At 41.1% G+C, this 24,288-nt stretch overlaps 1 non-coding gene across 1 annotated transcript; it reads left to right on the forward strand.

Moving 5' to 3' along the window:
* Positions 1-20,966: 20,966 nt before the first annotated feature.
* Positions 20,967-21,081, forward strand: TRNAL-CAA (transfer RNA leucine (anticodon CAA)). The gene is made up of 2 exons: positions 20,967-21,004; positions 21,037-21,081. It is a non-coding gene; the product is annotated as a tRNA-Leu (tRNA).
* Positions 21,082-24,288: the final 3,207 nt, after the last annotated feature.

Genomic DNA, 24,288 nt, shown 5'->3' on the forward strand with positions numbered 1-24,288 from the left:
TTGAGATATCACTATCCTAATTAATCCAAGTGTTTTTTCCGAAGACTAAAAGTACACGTTTCTTTATTTTTAATAGATATAAAAATACAATTTTTCACTTCTGTAATTCCCCCTGTGGGTGGGGGCGGTAGAATAACACCCACGGTATCCCCTGCCTGTCGTAAGAGGCAACTAAAAGGGGCCTCAGGGGCTCGGAATTTTGGAGCGTGGGTTGGCAACCACGAGGTCCTTAGCTGAGTCCTGGCATTGCTTCCACTTACTTGTGCCAGGCTCCTCACTTTTATCTATCCTATCCGACTTCTCTTGGTCAACTCTTGTTCTTTTCCGACCCCGACGCTATTAGGTTTGCGAGGGCTAGGGAGTCTTTCATTTTCACGCCCTTCGTGGCCCCTGTCTTTCTTTGGCCGGTATCTTCATTTTTCGAAGTGTCGGATCCCTTCCATTTTTCCTCTGATTAGTGTTATATAGAAGATGGTTGCCTAGTTGTACTTACTCTTAAAACAATAATCACCACCACCACCACCATCACTTCTGTAACATGTTAAGTTTTTGAGATATACTGTAGAAATTCTCATTTTAAAATGTCACCCCCTTTTTAGTTCCCCGTAAGTGGAGTTTCCAAAAACAAATCACCTATGTTTCTTTACTTTAACAGAAGATTCCAAATACCAGTTTTTACGTCTGTAACATTTTTCGTTTCTGAGTTATACTGTAGATATAGTCTTTTTTTAAATTCACCCCAATTTGTCACTCCTGTTTAACCCCCATTAATTGGATTTTCCAAAAACAAAAAATATGTCTTTCTTTATTTTTCAAGGAGATCCCATATACCAGTTTTCAGGTCTGTATTATCTTCAGTTTCTGAAATAAAACTATCCTCATTAAAGGCATTCAACCCCTTATTCACACTTTTTCACCCCTGCTACTGGGATTTACAGAACACAAAAAATTCGTGTTCCTTTATTTTTAAAGGAGATTCTAAGTATCAATTTTTACATCTGCAAACTTTTAAAATTTTGAGATATAGATACACTCATTTTAAAAATCCATCCCCCTTTAACTCCCACCCACTATTTGGATTTTTCAAAAACAAAAAATACATGTTTCTTTATTTTTAAAGGAGATCCCAAATACCAATTTTCAGGTCTGTAATATCTTCAGTTTCTGAAATATAAGTAGCCTCATTAAAGGCATTCAACCCATTTTCACCCTTTTTCTCCCCTCCTATTGGGATTTTCCGAAAACAAAAAATACGTGTTTCTTTATTTTTAAAGGGGATTCTAAATGAAAATTTTTACATTTGTAAACTTTTAAAGTTTTGAGATATAGATACACTCATTTTAAAAATTCACCCCCTTTTAACCCCCTTAGCGACGGAATATCCAAAAATCCTCCCTTAGCGAGCACCTACATTGTAATATAAATGTCTCCTCAAAATTTCATTTCAATATGTCTAGTAGTTATGGCTCGGTGATGATGAATCAGTCAGTCAGTCAGTCAGTCAGTCAGGACAAGTTACTTTATATATATATAGATATAGATTAGATAGATATCGTCGCTGAGAAAGCAATACCGCGTGTATGACAATGCTCTTCCTATCCATTTTCTTTTAGACTGGTCACGCCTCACAGCCGCATATGGGTGTGCTGTGCATCAGAACAGTTTTCGTTATATGTATTTTCCTGTGCTAATGTGTAAAGGAAAATTAACCTTAAATACGCCATACTCTAGCAGCGCATAAATACGTCAAGCAAACATTCCTACACCACGAGACAGTAAGATTCATTTTCCTTCACATATGACATTACAAACTTTCGAAAGGTAGCGGTGGTAATCTTTGTTTTGTTTTAATAGGAAGGACAGCTGAGCAGCCATCGTCTATTAACACTAATCAAAGGGTGGTAAAATGGAAGGGGTCTGATTAGTAGCGGCGCTAAAAAGCCCCCCCCCCCCGCAATAATTGAAATTGGGCCCCTCGTTTCCTGATAAGGAAAGTTACAAGATTATTTCATAGTACAATGAACAGCAACGATAATAATAATAAGAAGAAGAAGTTACACAATTTAGTTTTCTAATCCGAGGAAATTAAAATAATACACTTATATGGCATATACATACGCACACACACGCACGCACTAGAAATGCGTATTCCAATCATAGTAACCAAAACACACTGACCGTCACAATATTAAGAAATAATCTCGTTCCTAGGACCAAATAATTTACAACTCAACCGTCCCTCGTAGGCCTACTTAGCTACACTGACTGCTGAGAGTTATAAACAGGCTGGAAACTTCAGTATGTAGAGTTTAGATAAAGAGGCTGTCTTTGTTACCACGTCTTCGCTTGACTACTGGCTTCTCAGAACTGGCTAATTACTGCAAAAAGCCTTGTCGATTGTTGTGAGTGGCAGCAAGGGATGGTTATTTTTAGAACAGGTTGGGAAACCCACATTATTTCAGAAATAACCACCGTAATCCTACTGACGAAAGAAACTCTGCACTACTACGACCTAAGTTTGGAATAACCCTGCGTAATACAAATAATACTATGTTGTGTGTTGTAGCTTTATCAATATGTAAAATCACTCTTCAGCTACTGAATTAAGAAACCGTCATGGGCCCCTCACAAGCTATGGGCCCCTCACAAGCTATGGGCCCCCCGCCCCACGGGGTCTGCGGGGTCCTTATTGCCGCCAGTGGGTCTTATACTTCGAAAACTGAAGGTCTCGGCCAGAGAAGGACAAGGATACGAAGGATGTGAAAATGAAAGACTCCCTAGGCCTCGGGAACCTAATACCGTTGGGGTTGGAACATAACAAGAGTTCACCAAGGGAGGTCAGATAGGATAGATGGAAGTGAGGAGCATGTCACAAGCAGGCCTAAGTGGAAGTCGGGCTGCGTGGTTCAGACGGTTGAGGCGCGGGCTTTCTGAACCCAACTAGAAAGGCTCGATCCTGGCTCAGTCCGGCGGTATTTGAAGGTGTTCAAATACGTCAGCCTCGTATCGTAGACTTACTGGCACGTAAAAGAACTCCGGCGTGATTAAATTCCGGCACTTCGGCGTCTCCGGAAACCGTAAAAAAGTAGTTAGTGGGACGTAAAGCAAATAACATTATTATTATTAGTAAGTGGAAGCAATGTTAGTACTCAGCCAAGTGCCCCATCGTCGTCAACCCACACTCCCCAGTTAAAAGCCCCTGGGGCCCTTTTAATCGCCCCTTACAACAGGCAGGGGATATCGTGGGTGTTATCCCACAGGGGGATATCTTCAGAGGATGTGCTCCAATATCTGGTGCAGATTTGAGCAATTGGCTGAACCTGCAAATGTCCGTACGGAGAGAATTTGACCTGGATGTACACGTGTGAGGTCGCAGCTGACTAACACTCTCTGTCCTTTGGACAGTAAACACACACACACGCTAGATCTCTCCGAGGTTAACAGCATTCTTTAGGGGCTATATTTGACCACGTGCGGAATATCTGTAGAGTTATGACGAATGCCTCAAGATCTAACCTAATCCACATTTCGTGTGAACCAAGTCACGTACAATATGGTGTTCGTGGTTATTATTGTTTTAAGAGGCAGTACAACCATCCTCTATTAACACTAATCGGAGAGAAATAAAGAAAGGGATCCAACACTTTTATAAATGAATATATCGGCCAAAGAAAGACAATGGCCACGAAAGGCGTGAAAATGAAAGATTCCCTAGGCCTCGACACCTAATACTATCGGGGTCGGAAGGAAGTGGAAGCAATGCCATGACTTTGCTAAGGCCCCCGTGGTCGCCAAGTCACACTCCTACCGAGCTCGATAGCTGCAGTCGCTTAAGTGCGGCCGGGGTATCCATTAATCGGGAGATAGTGGGTTCGAATCCCACTGTCGGCAGCCCTGAAGATGGTTTTCCGTGGTTTCCCATTTTCACACCAGGTAAATGCTGGGGTTGTACCTTAATTAAGGCCACGGCCGCTTCCTTCCCATTCCTAGGCCTTTCCTGTCCCTGTGTCGGTGCGACGTAAAGCGAATAGCAAAAGTCACACTCCAAAGTTCAGAGCCCCTGGGGCCCCTTTCAGTCGCTTCTTACGACAGACAGGGGATGCCGTGCTGTTATTCTGCCGCCCCCACCCAGTGAGGGACCATATACATAAGCACTCTTCTGAAAAGTAACAGTCAGCCTTACCTTGACGACTGTATTTCTTATTTAAGATTATCACGTGCTGTGATGACTTGCGTTCTTAGCTGGTAAGTATTTACCGACAGGTATGATGCCATCCCTGAATTTGAAATGATTTCTTATCCCACCACTCGACGTAGAACGACTAGGAAAAATAACAGAGTTCCCATTGAGTTAGTGGTGATTATTGTTTTGAGAGGAAGTTCAACTGGGCAACCATCTTCTGTTAACACTAATAAGGGGGGGGGGGGGGGGGAATGAAAGGGGTCCGACACTTCGAGAAATGAAGGTGTCGGCCAAAGAAAACAAGGGCCACGAATGGTGTGAAAATGAAAGACTCCCTAGGCCTCGATACCCAATACCATCGGGGTCTGAAAAGTACAAGAGTTGACGAAGGGAGGTCGGATAGGATAGATGAAAGTGAGGAGCCGAGCACAAAGAGGTGGAAATAATGCCAGGACTCAGGTAAGGGTCCCGTGGCTGCCAATCTACTGTCCGAAGTTGAGAGCCCGTGGGGCCCTTTTTAGTCGCTTCTTACGATAGGCAGGGAATATCATGGGTGTTATTCAATTGCCCCCACCCACAGGGGGGAGTTGGGCAGAGAGAAAACGAAAGAAGTAGACATTTTATGGGGTGTAAGATAGGGCTTATATTGTTCCCGCTGATTTTTAACATTTGTTTACAATACACCTTCAAAGAAGCTCTTGAGGATGTGGAGAGGTGACCTGGCTAAATAACATTCGATAAGCCGACGACACGATCATTATCACGGATAGTCAAGATAGCCTACAATATCTTATCGACAACTTTACACGCACACACACACACACACACACACACACACACACACACACACACACACACACACACACACACACACACACACACAAAACCATGAATATTGTCAAGATGTAAATCCTCAGAAAATAAAAACTATGTTAATTAGTAAAAACAGAGTCCCTGCGTGTCACATTAGAATAGACCAGGATCTCATTGAACAAGTACATAAGTGCACATATCTTGGCACCACCATAAATAACCAGCAGGAGCCTTCAGATGAAGTCATCATCATCATCATCATCATCATCATCACCGTTATAGTTACGATTATCATATGCAGTTTCTAGCTGTTGGCCAGGTCTGCTTCGAACATAAGTATTTTAATTTCCTTTTGTATTCCCACCCCTTCTCCCTCTTCACTCTTGCTCAGACAATCTGCACACACTGTTCCACTCCTTTTATCCACTTGTCTCTTGGTCTTCCTCTTGGTCGTTTTCCTGTTACATCCATTTCTTGCATCCTTCTGGGTATCTTTCCTTCTGTTATTCTCGTCGTGTGTCCATACCATCTAAGTCCAGACGCCTCTATCCTGTTTAGAAGTGGCTCTTATTTTACTGTATCTCTAACCTTCTCATTTCTCATCTTATCAATTCTTGTCACTCCTATCCTACTTCTCAGAAATTTCATTTCACTTGCCTGAATCCTAGTCACCGCTCTCTGCCTCATTACCCAAGTTTTGCTGCATACGTTAGAATAGATACATAGTACGTCCTGTATATTACTCTTTTGCTTCTCTGAGGGACATCCTTACTCCAGTCCAGGCTTCCGACAATTTTAAGTAACGCTCCTGCTTGTCTTCCACGCTTGATTATTTCCTTATAATTTCTTCCACTTTCCTCTATGATACTTCCCAGGTACTTGAAACTCTCTACCTTCCTAAGATGTTCCCCTCCAAGCATTATCCCTCTCGTACGTCTCTGTTTCTTTCTAGTTGTGATCTCAATCTCGCTCTTTTTGGCATTAAATTTAATTCCATATTATTCTACCACATATTCCCATGCATATAATTGTTCCTGGATATCCTCTTCTTCTTCTCCCCAGATTAACAAGTCATCTGCAAACAACATCACTTTCATTTTTCCTTCCCGAATTTTCCTTGCCACCTTTGTCAATAAATAAATAAATAAATAAATAAATAAATAAATAAATAAATAAATAAATAAATAAATAAATAAATAAATAAATAAATAAATAAATAAATAAATGCTGATCTGTATTTAGGGCAGTTGTCCAGGTGGCCGATTCCTTATCTGTTGTTTTCCAAGCCTTTTCTGAAATGATTTCAAATAAACTGGAAATTTATTGAACATCGCCCTTGGTAAGTTATTCCAATCCCTAACTCCCCTTCCTATAAACGAATATTCGGCCCTATTTGTCCTCTTGAATTCCAACTTTATCATCATATTGTGAACCTGCCTGCTTTTAAAAACACCACTCAAACTTATTCGTCTACTAATATCATTCCACCACGAATCTACTACGCTGGCGTAGCAGGGGGAGAGGTGATACTCCCACGTGGCGCGTCCCAGGTGGCGGATAGGGGGGTCCTAACCGGCTTGCCGGCGGACTTGAGGGAAATAAAATACCTCTCGCGGACCAAACACACTCCCCCTGCGGGTGGGGGACGCACATGTAGAATACACCCGCGGTATCCCCTACCTGTCGTGAGAGGCGACTAAAAGGGGCGACAAAGGGAAGATTGAATTAGAACCATGAAACTACTTTTGATTCGTACCATCACGTGGGGAACACCATGGGTTGCCTGTACTTGCGAGTAGTACCACTATATTAGGTATGAAATAGGTTTGTGATTAGTAGCAGCAAGAGGGGGTTCTCCTGTGGGTTTCCAGTACCCGTGCGTCGTACCCACGTGAGCAACACCGCGGGTCTGGGCGTTCCCTGTGAGTTTTACCACTATATGAGCGACACCGTGGGTCTGCGTTGCCTGTGATTAGTACCCACTACGTGAGGAACACCATGGGATGTGTGGTTAGTACACGTAGGTGAGGAACCTCATCGGTTTGCATTGGCTATGAGTGGCGCCATTGTGTGAGAAACACCATAGGTTTGCGTTACCTATACGAAGTACAATACTTGTGAGTAGTAACATCTTGTGTGGAACACCGTGAGTCTTCGCTACTTTTTGATTAGTACCCCGACATGACAAATACCATGGTTCTACTACTTTACTTGCGACATGTACCATTCTGTGGGGCCTTAGACGTAGATTTTGCACCCCTTTAGACATCAAGCATCATTGTGCTTTATATGTGGTCCCTTGGTCAGTAAAGCTATTCTTTACGATCTTTTTTTGAGTCTGATCCACTGTTTTTCCGTTTATTTGTTCTTTGTTTTTTTGTCCGGTTCATGTCCATCCCATCATTCTTCATGAATTTTTTAAATTTTATTTTGATCAGTGGATGAATTTGACAGTTTTGTTTTTTCATTTCTTACCATAGGGGCCGATGACCTAGATGTTAGGCCCCTCTAAACAACACCCATCATCATCAATATCATTCCATGCCACCTCTCCGCTGACAGCTCAGAACATACCACTTAGTCGAGCAGCTCATGTTCTTTCTCCCAAGTCTTCCCAGCCCAAACTTTGCAACATTTCTTGTAACGCTACTCTTTTGTCGGAAATCGCCCAGAACAAATCGAACTGCTTTTCTGTAGATATTTTCCATTTCTCGAATCGAGTAATCCTGCTGAGGTTCCCACACACTGGAACCATACTCCAGTTGGGGTCTTACCAGAGACTTATATGCCCTCTCCTTTACATCCTTACTACAACCCCTAAACACCCTCATAACCATGTGCAGAGATCTGTACCCTTTATTTACAATCCCATTTATGTGATTGCCCCAATGAAGATCTTTCCTTCTATTAACACCTAGGTACTTACAGTGATCCCCATGAGGAATTTTCACCCCATCAATGCAGTAATTAAAACTGAGAGGACTTTCCCTATTTGTGAAACTCACAACCTGACTTTTAACCCCGTTTATCATTATACCATTGCCTGCTGTCCATCTCACAACATTATCGAGGTCATTTTGCAGTTGCTCACAATCTTGTAGCTTATTTATTACTTTATAGAGAATAACATCATCCGCAAAAAGCCTTATTTCTGATTCCACTTCTTTACTCATATCATTTATATATATATGAGAAAACATAAAGATCCAATAATACTGCCTTGAGAAATTCCCCTCTTATTTATTATAGGTCAGATAAAGCTTTGCCTACTCTAATTCTCTGAGATCTATTTTTTAGAAATATAGCAACCCATTCGGTGACTCTTTTCTCTAGTCCAATTGCACTCATTTTTGCCAGTAGTCTCCCGTGATCCACCCTACCAAATGCTTTAGACAGGTCAATCGCTATACAGTCCATTTGACCTCCTGAATCCAAATTATCAGCTATATCTTGCTGGAATCCTACAAGTTGAGCTTCAGTGGAATAACCTTTCCTAAAGCCGTACTGTCTTCTATGAAACCAGGTATTAATTTCGCAAACGTGCCTAATATAATCCGAAAGAATGCCTTCCCAGAGCTTTCATGCACCGCATGTCAAACTTACTGGCCTGTAATTTTCAGCGTTATGTCTATCACCCTTTCCTTTATACACAGGGGCTATTATAGCAACTCTCCATTCATGTGGTATAGGTCCTTCATGCAAACAATAATCAAATAGGTACTTCAGATATGTTACTACATCCCAACCCATTGTCTTTAGTTTATTCCCAGAAATCTTATCAATTCCAGCAGCTTTTCTAGTTTTCAACTTTCGTATCTTTTTTTAAATGTCATTGTTATCATATGTAAATTTTAATACTTCTTTAGCATTAGTCATTAAGTCGTCCATTGCTACAATGAAGAGCAAAGGGGACAGAGCATCTTGTCTTAATCCGCTGTTTTCCTCAAACCAGTCTGTTCCGTGGTAAAGTCACGACAGGCCTAGCAAATCGGTGATCGATAATAACTCGTTTAACTTCTGATAAGGTGAGGTCTCGAATTGGAAAAAGCAGGGCAATTTTCATTAAGAAGAGTAATTAGTTTTAAAATCATGGGTTAGCAATGACTATAAAGGTCAGACGTCTGCAACTTGGACTCTGACAGAGTCAATTGAGTAAACGATTGGAGGCTTTTGAGTTGTAGTTTTGTAGAAGGATATTGAGGGTGCTCTGGACTGACCATGACACAAATGTTGAGATTCTACAGAAAATGAAGAGAGACAAAGAAGTATTGCTCTCCCCGGTTGGTGGTTATCGGTGACTGGGAGAGGGACGTCTTTTGAGGCATGCATGAATACAGGTAAGTCATTCATTCATTCATAATGTCTACTGTAAGCTAAGGGTAACATTGTTCAGACTAGTGACACAATTACATGCTTGCACGAACAAATTAATAGGGGTAAGATACATGTTGGTCCGCCTCTGTGGTGTATTGTTACTATGATTAGCTACCACGTCCGGTGGCCTGGGTTCGATTCCCGGCTCTGCCACGAAATTTGAAAAGTGGTACAAGGGCTGGAACGCGATCCACTCAGCCTCTGGAGGTCAACCGAGTGGGGGGGGGGGGGTCGATTCCCTCCTCAACCATCCTCGAAGTGGTTTTCGGTGGTTTCCACACTTCTCCTAGTTGCCGAGTTGGTACCTAATAATAATAATAATAATAATAATAATAATAACAAGAATAATAATAATAATAACTCCGCCATTGCCGGTCCCAAGCCCGGGGCCTCATCTTGCAAGTGATGGGGAAGGAGGAGGCGGAGGAGTAACAACCTCGTAAAAAAACCTGGGTCCATCTGGCTCCGGATGGTAGCACCCTGTAAGGGCCCCTGCCTAGGGTTACAGGTGAAACCTGGTCAACGGTCTCGAAGGCGGATGAGGAATTTAATGTTCCAACGGCGGAGAGAGCGGAAGAACCTAGTGGAGTAAAGCACGAATAAAAAATAATTTCGGACTAACAATCCGATCTTATCTTGGAATTAATTTCCTACCTTGTACAATGTACAATTTCAATTGCAGAATGGAAAGTCCGCTGAATGAAAGCACTACCCCAGGTGGTAGCTCGGAAGAGAAATCCACCATTGCGTTATGCAATGCATCGGGACCTAGGGTTCTGGGGAGTCCCAACATCTGCAATAAGGGTGAGTCGGAGCATCCTTGGAATCCTTACAGACTTAAATTTAAGAGGAAATTCTTTGCAGGCACTCTTAATGTAAATTCATTGCTAAAAACCGGCAAACAGAAAGAACTGGAAATTTTCTTAGATAGACATGAAATCCAGATCCTAGCAGCTCAAGAGACACGGTTTATGGATGAGAATGTAACAGAAATCAAAAATTATAGAATCTTTAAAATTAAACCAGCAATCAAAATTATGAAACTAGGTACCGCCTTTTATGTCCATAAAGCAATAGTTGATAATGTTATAGAATTCAAATCTAGTTCGGAAAGGTTATCTCTTCTCACACTTAAATGCAAGAACAAAAAGTATACATTTGTTAACTGTCATGCATCAATAAATGAAGATAATAGGAAGAACCCAAGCAAAACTGAAGAATTCTGGAGTCTTCTAGATGATGAAATGTCAAAAATTCCAAAATCAAATGTTATTATTCTACTAGGTGATTTTAATGCACAGATAGGCAAAGAAAATATTTTCAGCAAAACAGTAGGGGCATATCCGGCACACAAAAGAACAAACAAAAATGGCATGAGACTAATTAATCTCTGTAAATCCTTTCACCTAAAATTAATGTCGACCTTCTTTAAGAAACTTCCAAGAAAGGCTAAAACATGGGTGTCCCCAAATCCGATGTTAGATGAGTTTCAGTTGGACCACGTAGCTATTTCTCAAACAAGTATTAAGGAAATTATGAATGTTAAAGAATAAGAAGTGGGGAGTTTGACTCCGATCATTACCTCTCTGTAATTAAGCTAAAGCTTCTACCTCGCAGGAATCAAAGAAGGCCGAGAAAATTAATGAAATACAACATAGATAGACTCAACTTTACACAAGCAACTATAGAAAATTTTCAGGAAGAAATTAAAATAACTCAGCATGGCAAATGGCCAGAATTATCTAAACAGATTAATAGTGCAGCGAAGAAAGTATTTGGATCAGTTAAAACTAAAAAGAAAGTATGGTGGAATAACGTATGTGAGGAAGCACTTATGGAAAGAACAAAAAAGTGGAAAAAAATGGAAATGTTCCGGAAAGAATGAACACTATGAGCTATTTAAACAACGCAAGAATAATAAGGCAGGTTAAAAGATCTTTTGAAAAATCGCAGCTAGTAGAAATTGAGAATAATTTTGTAAGAAATAACTCCCGAAATTTCTATCAGACCTTTAAGAATAACCTGAAAGGTTATGAATCCCGGAGTATTTGCTTCAGAGATGCAAATGGTAATATTGGCCTTAACAATGCCGAGAATTGTGAGATTCTGGCAAAACACTTCGAAGACCTGCTGAACTGCCCTGAGCCAAATCATAAATTAGAATTTTCAGAAATTCAGGAAAATCTAGAAGCTGATTCACCTCCAACAGCAGAAGAAATAAAGAAAGCAATAAAAAAATCTTAAAAATAACAAAGCTAGTGGGGAAGACTCAATAACAGCTGAACTTTTAAAATGGGCTGAACCAAAAATTATAGAAGATCTGCAAATAATCTTTGAAGAAATTTGGGAAACAGAAAAGATTCCAGAGGATTGGAAAGTGGCTCTAATACACCCATTACACAAGAAGGGTAACAAGCAAGATGTCAGCAACTACAGAGGTATATCTCTCTTGCCAGTTGCTTACAAGATATTCTCAACAATACTACTAAATAGAGTAAAATCGACACTGGACAGTCAATTGGGTGAATATCAAGGTGGATTTATTATTATTATATTATTATATTTGCCTTTATTTGTAGTGGCGAAGTTAGGACTCATGGTCCTCCCTTACACTTAACCACACTTCATTAACATTGTACATCTGAGAGCAATATTCATAATATTATCTTAAAACTACCATTACAAACTAGAAACAAAATATGAAACAAAATAACATAAACTCTATAAATATTCTTAGTCATGTCTTAAACTATCGTTACAAATTAAAAGTTGATTGACACTAAATACCCTAAGCACAGTAAACGTACATTCATACACACATTCACTCTACCAGATTCATTCGGCCTGGCGGCACACATCGAGGAGATGCTCACGGCAAGACAACTTGAAGGAATTTAAGGATTGTATGGCTCTAATGTTGTGGGGGAGAGAATTCCATATTCTAGCTCCATTTGCAACAAAGGAACGGCTGAATGCTGATGACCTGCTGAGAGGGATAGCAAGTGTACTGCCAGAGCGTGTGTTATGCTGGTGGAAAGAGGATAGGAAATTGAGTTGTGAAGATAAGTAGTATGGGATATTCTCTTTTAATACTCGAAAGATTAATACTGCCACGTGGAGGTTTCTATATTGTTCAAATTTTAGAAGGGAAAGTTGTCGATAATAAGGGTTAACATGAACATCATAGCGTAAGGAAAAGATAAATCTAATACACAAGTTCATAGCACGTTGTAATCGATTTAGTTGTTCTCTCGTGGCATCAATTAGTACTACGTCACAGTAGGAAAATATAGGGAGAATAAGAGTATTTATAAGCCTAATTCTCATGTTTAGTGGCAGCATATTTTGATGATATTTTAGTGGGTGAAGGGACGCGTACACTTTTCTACAGATATTTGTAATGTGCTCTCCCCAGTTAAGATTCTCGTTTATAATTACACCAAGATTTCTTACCGAGTTTTCGTACTGAATAATTTTACCAGATAAAGTTAGTGGAGGAATGTTTTTGTTTTTTGCCGCACTATTTGTTTCGTCTGCCCAACAATAATAGCTTTAGATTTTGATGGATTAATTAAAATACAGTTTTCATGAGCGTATGCACAGATATTATTTAAGTCAGAGTTCATATAACCTATTGCTTGATTGATGTCTGAAATTTTGGAATGGTAATAGATCTGCAGATCGTCAGCATACAAGTGGTATTTACAGTGTCTTAGCCGTGTCGATATATCGTTAATATAGATAACAAAGAGAAGTGGTCCAAGTACAGAGCCTTGTGGTACTCCTGAAAACACCATTACCCATTCGGATGACCTATTCTGAATAATTACGCGTTGTTTTCGTTCCGTAAGATATGAGAGAAAGAATTCTAGAGCTGTCTGTCCAAGGTGAAGCGATTTCAATTTAGCAACCAGTACGTCTATATTTACTGTGTCAAAAGCGCTGCTAAAATCAAGAAGTGTAAGTAACGTCACCTGCCTTTCGTCCATAGCGCGTCTCATGTCGTCTGTAACTTTCAGCAGGGCAGTGGCCGTACTGTGTCCCTTTTTGAAACCCGATTGTAAAGGGTCAAGTCGGTTAATTGCACGTGTACTATGCGTTCAAGAGGCTTGGAGAGAGATGAAAGTATGCAAACAGGTCGATAATCTGTTATAAGTACAGGTGAGGAAGTTTTGGGAACAGGATTTATAATGGCATTTTTCCACATTTTTGGAAAGAGGCCACTTGTGAGGCACGTGTTGTATATATGAGTAATGGCAGGAAGAATAATGTCAATGATGTGTTGTATTATGAGTATGGGTATTTCATCAGGTCCTACAGCAGATGATGTAATTGATAATACCTCGCGTTTCACGTCAATCTCTGTGACTTCGCGAAATTCAAAGAATGGCCTATTTGGTGGTGGCTGGTTCAGAAGAGATTTTATAGTCTGTGATATTGCGTGTATTTCCGGTTTAATTTTTACTTCAGAAAAATGAGCATTCAATCTCTCCAGCGAGATGTCTGGATTACATGGCTGGGGCAAAGCTTTCCCAATTCCAATGGAACGAAGTTTTTTCCAAGTGTTTGACACATTTAAATTTCCAGCCAGGTGATTGTAAAAAGAAAATTTCTTATTTCGAATTATTACTTTAATTCTATTCCGAAGTGTCCGGTACTGTTCAAGCGCTCTGGAAGAGTGTGTGCGTCTGTAGAGCCGGTGTAAAGCGTCACGGTGAGACATCATTTGTTTAATGTCATCGGTCAGCCATGGAGAAGGAGGTCGGGAGACTTTGGCCGTACGCTTAGGTGCATGTTTATCAAGGAGACCAAGTATAAGTGAAAAAGTTTCAACTTTCTTATCGATACCGTTTATATTTTTTACGTCATCCCAAGGACTATTCAAGGCGTCAATTCTCAGATGATCTAAGTTTATATGTTTAATGTCCCTGAATGTGATGTATCTGGACTTATACTTCGGTACTTTGAGCGAGTAAGATAAGTATATTAGGTCATGTGTCGATATGCTAGGGGTAGGAATTTGTCCATGTGATACTATTTTCTGTGGGTTGTTAGTGACCATTAAGTCAATTAGTGTATGTGAAGATGAGGTATGATTTGTCGGTTTTAGTGGAAGTATTGTCATGTCACACGTCTGGAAAATACTTAAGAGTTGCTTTGTATCTCCAGCCTGTTCCAGTAAATTAGTAATGAAGTCTCCAAATATTAAAATATGTTCATAAGCAGGTGATAGTCTCTGCAGGATGTCTTCAATGTCTGAGAGGTGACCTACCCGTGGTGGCCGATAAACAACTCCTATTAGGGCTTTAACTGTTGTCACAGTTATCTCGGCAAAAATGAACTCAGGTCTCGGGTCAGGACAGTGGGCAGATGTGCATACGATTTTACATTTAATATCATCTCTACAGAACAAGGCTACTCCTCCACCTCTTTTATCTATTCGGTCATGCCTGTAAATATTATAGCCCGTTATGTGTACCATACTACTAGGGATAGTTGCGCGTAACCAACTCTCACTGATACAAGCTACGTGTACATTACTGTTTTCAAGGAGAGCTGTTAGCTCCTCATGGTGAGCAGGTAGGGATTGAGAATTTAAATGAATGCAGTTCAATGAACGTGCGTTGGCCTGAAATACTTTCGCTAATGAGCCTTGGCAGCGGGGTGTCTCCGTTCTCGGATAGGAGAGGTTAGGGGTAGCGGGACAGTCAGGTCCACAGCTGGTAGTGGTTATAACAGTACTCATCACACAAAGCCGAATAACAAGAAGAATACATGCTTCTTACCTGCGTATTTCCTCTGATATCGCGCCGGCTTTTCATGCACTCAATCACATTCACACTCAATAATAAAACACTATAATACAAACTTAAACTAATCCACATTGTCGTTACTTCACACTGTTTCACCCCCTAGCTGCTTGAATAACATTGTTAAGGTCAGCTCGTGTGGTCACTTGAATTTTCTTTCCATCAGAGCTTAGAATAATGATACGTCCATCCTTAGTCCATACAGATTTCTGACCGAAGTGGTCACGCGCGGCGTTTAGTATGTCCTTTCTCGTTGCTGTTAGCGATTCTGTTATCAGCATACCCGATCCCTTCAGCGATTTCTTTGCACGCCAGATACGGTCACGTTCGTGATATCGCGTGAACTTTATTATGATGGGCCTCTTCCCTCCCGTCACTACCTCAGCTGTTGTTCTCCTTGGTTTCCCAATCCTGTGACAGCGATCTAAATTGTCCAATGTCAAGTCTATCCCTAGGTGGGATTTCACAACACCGAACACCTTGTCATAGACGTCCTCGTTCGGAGCTTCTACCACCCCGTGGAGTAATAAGCAGTTTCTCCTGCTGTACTGCTCTGCTTCGTCGATTAGGTCGTCCTGTTTGGAGATCTGGTTGTGCATTTGGGTAAGTTCGGACTCCACCTCCTTGAGCTCCTCGGTGACAGCAGCTCTGAAAGACTGGAACTCAAGGGCGAGTGCGTCTAGGGAAACATCGCCGGGGTTGGTAGCACTGCTGTTGGCTGCGCGCGTTGCTTTCTCGAAGCGAGCTTGGATGTCGTTTAGCTTTTCTTCGAAGGAAGAAATCCGCTTGTTCAATGACTTTAGAGACATTGTGAATGAATGTATGTAGCCACTGAGTGCTATTTAGTTATGAAACTTGACCTAGTACACACGAATTGCAGTTAAACTTGCTGATTTGCTAGGTGGTTTACGGAGCTCTCTCACATGCACTTCTTCACTGCCGCCATTTTTTACTTTAGAGAAGGAAGATCTTGCTCCGAACAGATTTTCAACCTGAAATCTATAATTCGACACAGATTAATAAACTCCAAAGACATAGTTGTAACATTTATTGACTTTAAAAAAGCTTTTGACTCTGTTGATAGGGACACCCTAGATAAAGTAATCCGTGAATTTGGAGTTAAAACTAAATTGGCAAACCTAATTCGTGAAACACTTACAGACACTATCTCGAAAGTAAAATTTATGGGTGAAGTATCTCGACCTTTCAAAATAAATACAGGTGTCAGGCAGGGCGATGGTCTATCTCCACTCCTTTTCAATTGTGTCATGGAGAAAAGTGTAAGAATTTGGAATGAAAAACTGAGAGAATCTAAAATATTGCCAATCATGCTGGGGAAGAAGAACAAAGGTGTTGCAATAAATTGCCTAGCATTTGCAGATGACTTTGCCATACTTTCAGAAAGCCTTACAGATGCAGAAATGCAAGTCAATCTCCTTGAAAAGACAGCCAACATGACAGGCTTGAGAATCTCTGCCGAGAAAACAAAATTTTTGACGAATATAAAGAGTGCCCCAAAGTTTTTAGTAACGGATATTGGTCAAATAGAAAAGGTAAAGAAATTCAAATATTTGGGCGAGACAATTCAAGAAAATGGTTTAGAAAAATCTGCTAGAGAGGAGAGGATACAAAAGATGGAAAGAGCATACGGTATAACTAAGAATACTTACAATAAAAAGTGCTTATCAAGAAAACTTAAAGCACTACAATACAGTAGTGAAACCAGAATGCCTTTATGCCAGCGAATGTCTAGCACTGAACTACAAGCTTGATAAATTAGAAATATTAGAAAGAAGAATTATAAGGAAAATATTAGGTCCTCTAAGAATTGCAGAGTTTTGGAAATTAAGAAGTAACAATGAAATTTGCCAGAACGTAGAAAACATATCAGAAACAATAAGAAAAAGGAGATTGCTATTTCTTGGACACATTTACAGAATGGATGACAATAGACTAACTAAACGAATCTGCAAGTACCTTTGGGAAAAGAAATCAACTACCACCTGGATTCAAGAAGTCAAGAAAGACCTGGAAAGGAACAACATACGAGAAGAAGAATTATTGGAAAGAAAGATTTTTAGGAAGAAAGTCTTACAAATGGAAGGATTCCAAGGGAGGAAGGAAAGGAAAACAGGCACAGAGTGGACTGAAGACAGGAAAAAGAAACACAGTGAAACAATGAAAGAATACTGGAAGAAAAGGAAAGAACAGCTAAGGAGGAACAATTGAAATTGTAACGTGGTCCTTAGAAGGCCGGAACGCAAGAATAATAATAATAATAATAATAATAATAATAATAATAATAATAATAATAATAATAATAATAATAATAATAATAATAATGATAACGTGTGGTCTTCGGAGAGGCCTAGTGCAGGTCTTTCAAAATGAAGCCCTTCATAAGATGAATTCTAATGCTGGAGATAGCAAAAGCCCCGAACCTGAAGAATTAACCAATGCAGGCTGCAATCTCAAACCCGGCTGGCAACAGAACCCGGAACATCTTCGATCAAAGGCCACCGTGCTAACCATTTAACCACGGAACCGGACAAAACTCGTGTCCTCGTCCCGATGTGGTGCAGCTCTTTTCAGACACACCACGAACTGGGCCCTTCTGCCATCTTAAATTTCTGGCAGTACTGCGAATCGAAATCGGGGCCTCCGATGACGGCAGCTACTGTAATAGCGCTAACAGATACGCGACGAAGGCGGACGATGCATATATAGTTGAACCTACTCTGAGAGCAATAATCACCACCATCAGCAAATAAATAGATTTAAACGAATGAAAAATGATCGATCGTTTTAGAACAGTACCAATTACAAATCACCGCCTCTGTGTTGTAGTGGTTAGTGTGGTTAGCTGTCACCCCCGGAGGCCTGGGTTCGATTCCCGGCTCTGCACCGAAATTTGAAAAGTGGTACGAGGGCTGGAACGGGGTCTACTCAGCCTCGCGAGGTCAAGTGGGTAGAAGGGGGGTTCGATTCCCACCTCAGCCACTCTGGAAGTAGTTTTCCCTGGTTTTCCACTTCTCCTCCAGGCAAATGCCGGCATGCTGCCTAACTTAAGGACGCGGCTATTCCTTCCCTCTTCCTTGCCTATTCCTTCCAATCTCCCCTCCCGTATAAGACCCCTGTTCAGCATAGCAGGTGAGGCCGCCTGGGCGAGGTACTGGTCCTCCTCCCCAGTCCAATCCTCCGAACTAAAGTCTCACGCTCCAGGACACTGTCCTTGAGGCAGTAGGGAGTAGGGTCCCTCGTTGAGTCCGAGGAAAAAGTCAACCCTGGAGGGTAAACGGATTAAGAAAGAAGAAAGACCATTTACAAATCAACGGGCTAGGTCGTAAGGTAAAGTAGCCGCAAGCGTCCTGCGCGAGACAAAAATGGGCCGTACTCAGAGACATCGCTTCAACTTAACTTTCACCTACATCTTCTGTATTCAGAGATCAAATTTAACTTACGCTGAAGCCAAAAGTTGGTGAGATTCAAGACATCTGGAGACCAGCTTGCCTAAATAACTTCTGTTCAGTGCGATAAAAGTGTAGGTTTGAAATGGATTTCGAAGATGATTTCCTAGAATTCATGGATTACCCGGTACGTGTAAGAAGATAATATGCCGGCACCACGGGTATAGGCCCTATGTGAGAAACGGTGAAAATCTCTTCGATATGGGTTCTCTAAATGTGTAAATAACATTACAATGCCGCTGGTGGTGTCAGAACATGTTGGAGATCATAACAGCAGAGGTCTACCGTTGCCAGTACATATTAAATTACTGACTGCTCTAAGATTTTGTGCAATTGGCAGTATGCAGGCAAGTAACATATAATAATATTACTACTAAAATTCAATAACTGTAAGGAGAAATTAACAATTCTTTTTTCTGTATTTTTGGTCCCTAGTTATTGTTACCGTACAGTCGATGACTAAAGGGGACCCCAAAGCCAACTTGGGAGCGTGGGATGGTGACCACGGAGCCCTTAGCTACTCCATCCTATCCGACTTCACTTGGTCAAATCATGTTCTTTTCCGACACCGACGGTATTAGGATTTCACGCCTTTCGTGGTTCTTGTCTTTCTTTGGCCGATACCTTCAGTTTTCGAAGTGCCGGATCCCTTTCATCTTTCCCTTTGATTAATGCAAATAGAGGATGGATACCCAGTGCCATTCCTTGCTCTGCGACCAATTACATCTATTGTGCTACTTAATTTTTCTAATTTGTTTAAAATGGAGGAAACCAACTCTTTTTCACTATAATTATTGTAAAAGATATTTACAAATTCGGCCAATTGTTCATTTTTATATATTATACGCGAATTTTATTAGGCTAATTTATAACTTGCTTTCATATATTTATGCATTTTTCTTCTTTTCTTTCTTTCTTAATCTGTTTACCTTCCAGGGTTGATTTTTCCCTCGGACTCAGCGAGGGATCCAACCTCTATCGCCTCCAGGGCAGTATCTTTGAGCGTGAGACTTTGGGTCGGGGGATACAATTGGAAAGGAGGACCAGTACCTCGCCCAATTGGTCTCACCTGCTATAATGAACAGGGGCCTTGTAGAGGGATGGGAAGATTGGAAGGGATAGACAAGGAAGAGGGAAGGAAGCGGCCGTGCCTTAAGTTAAGTACCATACCGGCATTTGCCTGGAAGAGAAGTCGGAAACCACAGAAAACCACTTCGAGGACGGCTGAGGTAGGAATAGAACCCACCTCTCCTCAGGTGACCTCCCGAGGCTGAGTGGATCCCGTTCCAGCCCTCGTACCACTTTTCTAATTTCGTGGCAGAGCCGGGAATTGAACCGGGCCTCCGAGGGTAAATAGGTTAAGAAAGAAAGAAATACAAACAAATTTCACCAAAATTAATATTTTCAATTATTTTTCAGTAAATTTGTAAACTATATTCATAGATGAACAGTTAAAGACTGCACATTTTTATACAATAAATTCAATTGTTTTATCTTCCAAAATCTTGATTTTGAATGGGTTGAATTTTGTCAAGTTCGTTTTGGGACCCTCCCCGCTTTGGGTACGTGTTTGACTCGCTTACAAAATATCAGAACTTCAGAACATGGAACTCAAACATCTACAGAGTTATTCCGAGTCGCAGGTGACAAGAAAAGCACAGCCCAAAATGGTTACCTCCATCCGGAACGGATAGGAACCAAAAGGAGAGGAAGAAGAAGACGAAGTCATGCAGGAAATTGCTAAGAATGACCAGCAAAAAACAAAAGAAAAATTGAAATTGAATGAGTTAGCAGTATGAGCAATGAAGTAAAATGTAAGTTTCGGGATATGTTTGAATACTAACGCATTTAAAAAATAAATTGCGCTATGTTGTCAATATAAAAATACATTCATTACTCACAAATGAAGTTTACGACGTCTAGAATACGAGTCCTGTTGATTTCCTAGACTACACATTGGTCCTGTACTTCGATATCACGTATTTGTCATCACTGATTCAAATGGAGTTCATTTCTAATTCCAGTGCATGTACTAAAAGTCAGGAAGTCAATATTTAAAAAGCATGAACGAGTTCCAGAGCTCGGAAATCATCCGTGTGTTTAAATCCTTAGTTTAAACGTCCCGCTGTCAACCTTACAGACTGAGCTTGCTTCTTCACACGCATAAGGTGTCGCCGCGTAGCGGGAAACAAGAGAAGCAACCGTGAATGTACATGATAGAATTTTGAGCTCGAATAACAACAATAATGCAACATTCTATCAGGATTTACATGTCTGAACAAGGTTTTAGTAGCTACACAGTGACAACTGTTGATGTATGTCAGGATGGCCGAGCGGTCTAAGGCGCCAGACTCAAGGGTAACCTTGCCTGTTAACACAGGTCCGAGGATTCTGGTCCTCTCTGAGGGCGTGGGTTCGAATCCCACTTCTGACACATATTTTTATTGTGGGAACAAAATAAGAACGTCATTCTCCACTTCACTATATGCAGATTTCAAGACTAAACTTAATCTTCTGTATGGTTTTAATAATTTAATACAGAAAAACAGAACTCTCACAAACAGCTGTTCTCAACATCCAGCTCGAACGTTGTTGTTGTTGTTGTTGTTGTTGTTGTTGTTGTTGTTGTCATACGCAGGTTTCCAAACAAAACTTAATCTTCTGTATGGTTTTAATGGTCCGCCTATGTGGTGTAGTGGTTAGTGTGTGTAACCCCCGGAGGCCCGGGTACGATTCCCGGCTCTGCCACGAAATTTGAAAAATGGTACGTGGGCTGGAACGGGGTCCACTCAGCCTCGGGAGGTCAACTGAGTAGAGGTGGGTTCGATTCCCACCTCAGCCATCCTGGAAATGTTTTTCCGTGGTTTCCCACTTCTCCTCCAGGCAAATGCCGGGATGGCACCTAACTTAAGGCCACGTCCGATTCCTTCCCACTTCCCTGTCTCTCCCTTGCAAACATCCCATCCCCCACCAAGGCTCCTGTTCAGTATAGCAGGTGAGGCCGCCTGGGCGAGGTACTGGTCCTCCTCCCTAGCTGTATCCTCCCTAGTTGTATCCTCCCCAGTTGTATCCCCGACCTAGCATCTGAAGCTCCAGGACACTGCCCTTGAGGCGGTAGAGGTGGGATCCCTCGCTGAGTCCGAGGGAAAAGCCAACCCTGGAGGGTAAGCAGATTAAGAAGAAGAAGAATAAGAAGATGGTTTTAATGATTTAATACAGAGAAACAGAAATCTTATCAACAGTTCTTAACATCCAGGTCGCACCTTGTTTGTTGTTGTTGTTATATCTCTGTGGTGTAATGGTTAGTCAAAATAGCTGTCAGCCGCAGAGGCCCGGGTTCGATTCCCGGCTCTACCACGAAATTTGAAAAGTGGTACGTGGGCTGGAACGGGGTCTACTCAACCTCGGGAGGTCAACTGAGTAGAGGGGGGTTCAATTTCCACCTCAATCATCCTCGAAGTGGTTTTCCGTGGTTTCCACACTTCTCCTCCAGGCAAATGCCGGGTTGGTACCTAACTTAAGGCCACGGCCGCTTCCTTCCCTCTTTCTTGTCCATCCCTTCCCATCTTCCCATGCCCCAACAATGCCTCTCTTCAACATAGCATGTGAGGCCGCCTGGGCGAGGTACTGGTCCTCCCCCAGTTGTTTCCCCCGACCCAGTCCGTATCCATAGCTAAATGGTTAGCGTACTGGCCTTTGGTCCAGGGAGTCCCGTGTTCGATACCCGGCGGGGTCAGGGATTTTTAACCTTAAATGGTTAATTCCGATGGCTCAGGGGCTGGGTGTTTGTGTTGTCTTCAGCATTAGAATTCACCTGGGTAGGGCCCCATCCTCACAGACGTGCAGTTCGCCTATACAGCGTCAAATCGAAAGACCTGCACAAGGCCTCTCCGGAGGCCACACACCATCCCCCGACCCAAAGTCTCATGCTCCATGACACTGCCCTAGAGGCGGTGGAGGTGGGATCCCTCGCTGAATACGAGGGAAAACCCAACCCTGGAGGGTAAACAGATGAAGAAAGAAAAAATATTATTATTATTATTATTATTATTATTATTATTATTATTATTATTATTATTTTTTTTTTTTGATTCGTTGTGCCCAGCTGTGGAGCGCGTTTGAACTTATTTTGCACAATGTTTCTTCTTCTTTTCTTCCCAATATCTCTTCATTTTTTCACTGTGTTCCTTTCTGCGTGTTTCTGTCCAGCCTGTATTTTTTCTTGTTGGTTTCTCTGCAAATTTATGTTTGTTTACTAAGCTTCTAAATTTCATTCTATCTTGAATGGTTTCGTCCTCGATACCCATTTCTTGTAGATCTTCATGTATTTCTGCTAACCAATTGTTGCGGATTTTCAGGGTTAGAGCTAGATTTAGAATTTTCTTTGTCAGCCTGTTGTTATCCATTCTGTGTAGGTGTCCGTAGAATTTTAGTCGTCTCTTTCTGATGGTATCTGTGATTTTTTCTGTGAATTGAAAAATTTCGTGTGGTTTCTTTTTCATCCAAATTCCATTTTCGAACTTTGGTCCTAGGATTTTTCTGAGAATTTTCCTCTCTTGTTTCTCAATGCTTTTCATTTGTGACCTGCCGCCAATGATCAGTGTTTCAGATGCATAAAGTGCCTCTGGTTTGATGACTGTATTGTAGTGTCGTAATTTTGCATTTTTTGATATACATCTTTTGTTGTATCTGTTCCATGTGATTTTGTAAGCCCTTTGCAGTTTAGCAGTTCTTTCTTTGTTAGCTTCCTGATTTAACCCTGCTGGCTGAATAATTTCACCTAGATACTTGAATTTGTCTACTTGGGAAATTATTCCACAATTGGTGATTAATGGTTGATTGTCGAATCTTGATTTAGTTCCTTCCATAAACTGCGTCTTTTCAAATGAAATTTGAAGTCCAGTTTTTGCGGCTATTTCATTCAATTTTTCTATGGATTGGATTGCTTCTTGTCTGTTGTTCGAAAGGATCGCAAGGTCATCTGCGAAAGCTAAGCAGTCAAGGTGAATTTTGTCTTTAAGAAGTCTGCCAATGTTTATACCTTTAGTTTCTTTTCTCCATTCACGAATCACTTTTTCCAAAACTAAATTGAATAGTAGTGGGGATAGTCCATCTCCCTGTCGGACGCCAGTTCTGATTTCGAACGGTTCAGAAATTTCTCCCAAGAACTTAACTTTTGATGTTGTGTTGGTCAGAGTTTGTTTAATCAATTCCCTCGTTTTCCTGTCGACTTGAAATTCCTCTAGTATGTTGAACAGGGTCTGCCGATCTATGGAATCAATTATTATTATTATTATTATTATTATTATTATTATTATTATTATTATTATTATTATTATTTACATCGTTACGCCCACTAAACAGCGCGGGTGAACTCATTTAGCTGATGTTTTTGTTTTCTTCTTCTCCCAAAATCTCTTCATCCTCTTATTGATTAATGTTCGACATCTGTCCCATGTAATTTGCGCGATGATGTTGATTTCCTCGAGGTCTGTTTCAAATTCACTAAGCCAGTTGTTGTTAGTTTTTAATGAAAGGGCAAATTTGAAACTGATTTTGTCATTCTATTCTCGCTCATTCTGAGAATATGCCCACAGAATTTCAAACGCCTTTTTTTCTGAAGGTGTATGAATATTTTTCG

This window comes from Anabrus simplex, chromosome 3 (genome assembly GCF_040414725.1).
Source record: "Anabrus simplex isolate iqAnaSimp1 chromosome 3, ASM4041472v1, whole genome shotgun sequence".
In the NCBI taxonomy this organism is placed as follows: Eukaryota; Metazoa; Arthropoda; class Insecta; order Orthoptera; family Tettigoniidae; genus Anabrus; species Anabrus simplex.